We start from the raw sequence: 7,728 nt of genomic DNA, 5'->3' as shown, positions 1-7,728 counted from the left end.
GTGTGAGTTATTTTAAGCCCTCAGTTACTAGGGAAATCCACTTTCCCTTTGAGCATTTCCTCTGATCAGGTTTGGGCACTGATGAGAACTTGGGGGTTGGATCATGGAGAAACTGGTGGGTGGGATAATGAATTGCTCCTGGGAGTAGGTCGGATCCCTGTCCTGCTGTGCATGAAGTTTGTCTCCATGGGGAGAAGAGGAAGATGGGAGATACCTGCCCTGATATGAAACAAATCCAAATGTCCACTGAAAGCCATTCTTTCCTGAGGTTCATTTGAGACCCCCCAGAGTTCCTACCTGATCCCTGACCTGTACCTGGGATGACAGGACTCCTATCAGCAGGGGACACCCACCATACCTAAGGAGGCAACAATTTGGGCAGCAAAGGCATAGTGAACCTGGTGCACCAGTAGGAAAGAGAGAGAAGGAATGGGTGATGACCCCATTCCCACCATCCCCTTGCCCTGGGGGCCCCTTAAGGCTATGTCCAGAACCCTTGTCCAGCAGTGTCCCAGTCTCTGACATCATTCGTGAATGCTTAGTCCAGTGCACATTCATGTCACCAGCCACGTTGTCCTCCTCACTCCAGCAAAGCCACTCAAGGCCACAGGCCTAGCAGTGTGAGACCTGGCCACGGCAGCTCAGAGGCCCATCCTGGGGAGCCACTGGCCATGGTCCTTGCTGGGGGGCTTAGGGTCTCCTATAATGGGTTCTCAGGAGCCTCCATGACTCTCCCAGGGCTCGTGTCCCTGTGGCACCTGCTGCTCTCCTCCCACCCCAGAGCTCTTGCTCAGCTGGACTTACTTTGCTACTTGCCAGCAGGACTATTGAGCTTGCATATGGGAGGGACATGGCTGTTGCTCTTTTTCTAAGTGATCGTTCTCTTTATTTGTTCTATGGGAAGGAATCCCAGGAGTCTTGTCAGCTTCCTGCCAGACCCTTTCCCACTCCCACACTGCTGTCCGAGCTGAGGGGCGACCTTCCAACTGCTTTTCTCTCTCTGCACTCCTCTCTGTCCTGCTTCCTTCTGGTTCTGCAACCCCCCTGTGGTGACCTTTTCTGGCTCTTGACTTTGCTCCTTGCACATCTTTGGGGACAAGTTCAAAATAAAGAAAAATAAATACATAAAATACATATATATGATGCATACACATCCTTTCCCAGCTGGGAGAACTAGTATCTATTGAACTGCTCTACGTACTGGAGATTGATTGGGAAGCAGCAGCCGTTGAGCTCCTGCTCTCCTGAATCTCCCAGGCTTCCTGATTCATGCTCGACTTTCACAAAACTTGGTTCCCACATTACAGAACCACTTATGAAGTCACTTACTTTGGTTTACAATTACAAATAGCTGGTAATTGAAGGCAATATATTTTATTTTTTAAATAATATTAATTTCTTGGAGGTGGCTTTTGTATAAACTCAAGTCTGCAAAGAATACCTGGAAGGTACAAAATATCAATGTGCTGTTTCCAGGAAGAAATTCAGTAATTAAACATGGTTAGCAATTATCACTTCCAAAATGATCTTTTTGGTTTGCTATTGAATAACATAAACTAGGAAATGACTTAGTTTTGTTTATTAGGTTACACTGTTTCTTTGGTAGAAACTTATTTTGATGTTACCCTCTGAGTGAGAAATACAAAACACTTTGTTAAAGCAGTTTTTCAGTTAGGTTCCATGACCACACGAAAATATAAAACCAGCACAAACACAATCTGTGTCAGATGCTCCAATCAGATAGGAACAGTGATATGGGGCGAAGGGAAAAAGGAAGGGAAGCAAGAGGCATCTGCATAGAGGAGACATTAAAACACATCTAAGGAAAAGGTGCACTTAGTACCATCCCCTTTTCACATGTTTATGCTCAAAACTTTACAGCCTTGTGGTGTGTTTCTGTGACAACAGCACATTCAAGGGACCCCTTGGCATACCTGTCCATCCCAAATGTAGGAAACTCAAGTGGGACCCAGTGGGTGGATGAGAACTCCCATTTCTGTTCTTCTCTGAGTACAGGCTGCATTTCTGGTGAAGAGCAAGTGCTTCAGTTACTGCCCTGTAACCCCAGTCTTTCCTACTGGTGATCATCATGAAAACTTCTCATTCTCAGGGATCTAAATTTTAAAAGTGTTCTCAGCATGGAAAGAGTGAAGGGCATTTCTGGTTTCAGCGGGTCCTTAGAAAAATCACTCTTAATAAGACTCTAACTCAAATTTCTGGGCTGAAAGCCATATAGAGTAATTTATATGACCTTTTCATCCTTTTCTATATGAAATTATTATAATATTTTTATTGAATATATTTGGCTTACATTTATGAAAATGGGAACAGTGTTTTCCTGGGCTAGGTCTAAATAAAGGAGAAGATGTTCCAATAAAACCGGTGACCAGGCTGGGTAACCTCATCCTGAATTACTGAAATGGACATCTATGGCTTGCTAGCACTGAAAACAACATAGGGTTATATGCAAAGCTGGCATCCCTTTAAAATGATACAGGTTTTTTTTGTTTTTTTTTTTTACTATATAAAGAATATAAAAATATGTACACATGTTAGTTTTTATTTATTTATTTATTTATTTACTTTTAGGGGACTAGGGAGAAGGGAAGAGGGAGAGGGAGTGAGTATCTTAATCTCATACCACACAAACCTTGGAGCTCAATATTGCAGTCACATCTCACAAGACCTGAGATGAAATCAAGAGTTGGATGCTTTACCCACTGAGTCACCCAGGGAAACCAATCATTGGTAGACTTATATTAAAAAAATGTTGGAAATGCTGTTGTACTAAATCCCTTTTATGTGTATGGCTGCAGATTACAATGACTTAGCCACATTGGTGAGTATCATAAGGTGACCATTGGTATATTAAGAGCAATGGGCTTTAGAATTCTGATGGCTACTAGTTATTTTCTATTTATAATTCTACTGAATTAACAAACTCTAAGCAGCAATGTTGATGTTGTCCAGACAAATAAGGATGGTTATTATTAGGATAGGAACCACTGGTGGCATGAAGAACAGAGAATAACCCCTTTCTGAAGGTCATCAAAATAGAACAGAACCACCACAGTTCTATAACATGTCCATCTACTGTAGGTGGAAATGGAAACTCACAAAACCATAGCTATGATAGGGATTGGCTATAATCCAGGAATGCTCCACTTTTAAGAGTGCTAAATTAATCCTTTCAATATGATTCAGTGTTTTGTATTTTATGTTCATATGTTTTATGTTTGTGTGTGTGTGTGATTTTTATGGCTATATATGTTCATTTTTCAAAGGAAAGTTAAGCTATATTTCTTTATTAATTGATCAATAGTAGGATTGGTCATTGATCTAGAACTTTTTTCTTAAACCCCTGTTTCCAAGCATAAACAGTGAGAACCAATTGCAACAATTAAATGCAAAATGAACTGCATTATACACTTCAGTGTCATTGAAGGGGGTTATTTTGGAAACATTCTATGCTTGCTAAACAAATTGTCCATTGTAGCTAAAGTTTTGTCATTAGTCACCACTTAACATGTTTTTTTTTTAATTTGTTTATTTTCAACATACCAGTGTTCATAGTTTTTGCATCACACCCAGTGCTCCATGCAGTACGTGCCCTCCCTATTACCCACCACCTGACATGTTTTTAAGATTTTATTTTAATTCCACTTAGATAATACACAACATAATGTTAGTTGAAGATATATAATATGGTGATTCAACACTTCCATACAACACCTGGTACTCATCACAAGTGTACTTGTTAATCCCTATCCCCTATTTAATACCTTCCCAACACCCTCCCCTAGGTGATCATCTCTTCCTTCGTTGGAGTTATGGGTCTGTTTATCGGTTTGCCTCTCTCTCTTTTTTCCCCTTTGCTCCTTTCTTTTTTGAATTCACATACGAGTAAAAACTTAATGGTATTTGTCTTTCTGTGGTTTATTTCACTTGTCATAATACTCTCTAGATTCATTCATGTCACTGCAAATGGCAAGAATTCATTGTATTTATGGCTTAGTAATATTATATTATATACCTATATCTGATGTCTAATATGTATTACATATCTATATATCTATACATATCTCTATATATGACATATATTATATATCTATAGATTGTTTATCTATATAAATATCTATACACATGTATAGATATAATTTATATACCTATTTATACACATATATATATATATTTATACATCTGTATAGATTTATATAATGGTATAAACACCTTTTCTTCTTTAGTCATTTATCTGTTGATGGACAACTGGACTCCTTCCATATTTTGGGTACTGTGGTCAAATATACAGTATTGCTTATGTATGCAAACTATTGAGAATGTCTGTGGCTTTTAGACATCAACTTACATTTTATAAGTTACTTATAAGAAAAAAAGAAAAATTACCACAAAAATAGAGTGACTGGTACTATATAATTATTTTGTCAAATCCCTATTATTTATTTTTCTGAATTAATGGAACCTTTGTCTTAAATCCTGAAATAGGATGGAATGGCATTGTTCTTAAAGAGTTCACAAGGTGAAATTAATGGACTCCTAAGAAGCAGGACTAGTGGGAACTTTGTTACATTTCTACAGAGCAGATCCTCTGAATTACTCTTATTATGGTCCCCATCATCTTGTTTCTCAGGCTGTAAATGATGGGGTTGACTACTGGGATCAGGATAGTGCAGGAGACAGCAAGGACCTTAACCTCTCTGGAGTTTGGAAGGATCTTGGGCATAAGTAAGTGTAAACAAAGATCCATGCAGGCCAGAGTCAACATGACTGGAACATCACAAAAGAAATGGTTGATGGTTTTGGATCTATTCTAAGGGATTTGGAAGTCATATGCAGTGTGGGCATAGGAGTTGATTGAGCACAGGATCAAAGATCCTCTTATGGTCACCACACAAACTCTTTTGCTCATACAAACAGCATAGTGGAGAGGAAAGCAAATTTGCTGCATAATGATCATAGGCCACAGACGTCAATAAAAATCCATCTGCATCAGATAAATTAATGAAAAAGAAACTCTGAGTTGCACATTTGTTTCCAGAGAGATAATCAGAAACCATCTTGGGGACATTCCTGGAGATATAGTTCAGGTCCATGAGGGAGTTGACTAAGTAGAAAATACATGGGTGTGTGGAGGTGGGTGTCCAGGATGATCATGGACAGGTTACCAAACAGAGCGACCATTAGGAAAAGGAGAAAACTGAGAATGAAGAAAAACAGGACAATTCTTCATGGTGAGAATAACCCCAATAAGAATAAATCAGTTGATGTTTGGTTAATATTTTCTGTGTGTCATTAATTTAGTTTCCCCTAAAGGGAGACACATAATAAGTACAGAAAAAACAATCTCTTATTAATTCATTATTTTAGTTCCACTCTGACTTATTCAGGACACATTGCCTCTCTTAAAAAAATTAGCACATATCTTGAAAAAAATCTCCTCATAGTTAAAAATCTTGATGTCATACGAATATCAAACTCCAAAATATTTCATAGAAATGTGTAAATTTGTAAGGATAATATATTTCTGTGACTTTATTAAGATACCCATATTTTATTTTTCTGTATAAGTTTAGTTATTATCAATGGCAGTCTTAGTACTTGTTATATATGCATTGTAAGGCAGTGTAAATGCATAAATTATAGACCTGTACATAAATATAATTTATGACACACAGGCAGTGATTTTTTTTTCTCTAATTAAGCCCTAAGATTTCTGAAATTATAGTAGTCTATCAGGACACGGTGTAGATATATATCCTTTTGGTTTGTTCATTTGTTTGTTTTGGTGCCAAGACAATTATCTACTTCATTTTCCCCCAGAAATCTACAATGAAGAGTTATTGACAACTATAAGTTATAAGAAGCCGATTTGGTCCTCCTCACTCTATATTCAAATGCTTTAAAGAAACTCCTTTCCTGACAGTTTTCTCTAAAGTTTTATTTTAGCTCCTTGGTTCTGCTTACGCTCTCTGAAAATATCTGTATTATTCTTCTGCTTCTCAATAATTATATAACAGTTAGCATTGCTTTATGGCACCTCTTCTTATTCTGTTTGACCTTTTGATTTTGTGTATTTAAAACACTTTCAATTTTTTGATAAGTGTGAGTTTAGCTCCTATATGTATCAATCTCTGTCATAAAAATCAACTAACATAATACAGAAGTAAATCTACATAACTTTAAATGAAGTGGGAAACAGAGTAGAGGGTGGAATCAGAGATAGAAAGGTTACGGACATATTGGGTGAAGAGGTTTTAAGGAACAGACACTTAAAAAGAGTAGGGGAAATGGCATTTTGAGAATATTCTAAGTAGGAAGGAGTGGAGAGAATCTTCTCCAGAAGGAATACCATCAGTGAGTAAAGCCCAGCATGCTGTGCCTACAAAGGATTGTAGTGCTTCACTCTCTCATACTTTTCTAGGATCAAAGCCATCAGAATATTGAGGAATTCTTTGTATGAAAGATAGACACACACCCATATAGTTATACTGAATTAAAAATGACCTACATAAATGCCTGGTTGTGGATATTAAGGAGGTACGTATTGCATGGAGCACTTGGTGTGGTGCATAAACAATGAAACTTGGAACACAGAAAAAATAAAATTAAATTTAAAAAAAGATAAAGGCAAGACCCTTTTGCAACAAAAATGAGAGAATTTGTTAAATCCATACTAAAAATGTCATGAGTTATTTAAAATGAAGGGTCAAATAATAACCTTTTTTAAAATAAATGATAATAATTAATGTAATAAATGTAATGAAAGTTTGAAAATATAAATTGGTGAAAATCGACCAGAAAGCACAGTAAAACACAAAATTTGACACTTAGGACAGAAAATAGAGTGAGAGGAATAATAAAAGATGACCCAACATATATTTATGGGCATTTCTGTAAATGTGTATGACATTCATTTTTTTTGACACAATATTTATTTATTTTTAATTTAATATTACAAAAAGACCTTTTTTCTTTCTTTTTTTGTATCTATGAAAGAATCATGTTTATTTAAAATTAACACAATTTAACAATTGTCAAATGGGAAGAAAGAAATTACAGAAAAAAAAATATAATCATCTATATATGCCTGGTTTGCTTATTTCTTTCAAAGTGAATGGGAGTCTTAAAATTGGGCTAAAGGTCACTTTACATGTTATTTTCTGTATCTTTTGAAGTACACCATCTATAATCTAATCATTTCTGGAAAGTTTTGTTATTTTTCAGGAAACATTAGAAATATAGTTTCATGAACAATAAAGATATACATCAGGCTCCATATTCTGTTATTTGGTGTTGTTTTTGTTTTTTTGCGGGTTTTTTTTTTATTTTTTCAAATTTTTAAAATTTTTTTTCAACATAACAGTATTCAGTGTTTTTGCACCACACCCAGTGTTCCATGCAATATGTGCCCTCCCTATTACCCACCACCTGGTTCCCCCAACAACCCAACCCCCACCCCTTCAAAACCCTCAGGTTGTTTTTCAGAGTCCATAGTCTCTCATGGTTCATCTCCCCTTCCAATTTCCCTCAACTTCCTTCTCCTCTCCATCTCCCCATGTCCTTCATGTTTTTTGTTATGCTCCACAAATAAGTGAAACCATATGATACTTGACTCTCTCTGCTTGATTTATTTCACTCAGCATAATCTCTTCCAGTCCTGTCCATGTTGCTACAAAAGTTGGGTATTCATCCTTTCTGATGGAGGCATAA

This window comes from Meles meles, unplaced genomic scaffold, assembly GCF_922984935.1.
Source record: "Meles meles unplaced genomic scaffold, mMelMel3.1 paternal haplotype, whole genome shotgun sequence".
NCBI classification, from domain to species: Eukaryota; Metazoa; Chordata; class Mammalia; order Carnivora; family Mustelidae; genus Meles; species Meles meles.
The sequence above is the reverse complement of the archived record's forward strand: the minus strand, read 5'-3'. Positions refer to the sequence as shown.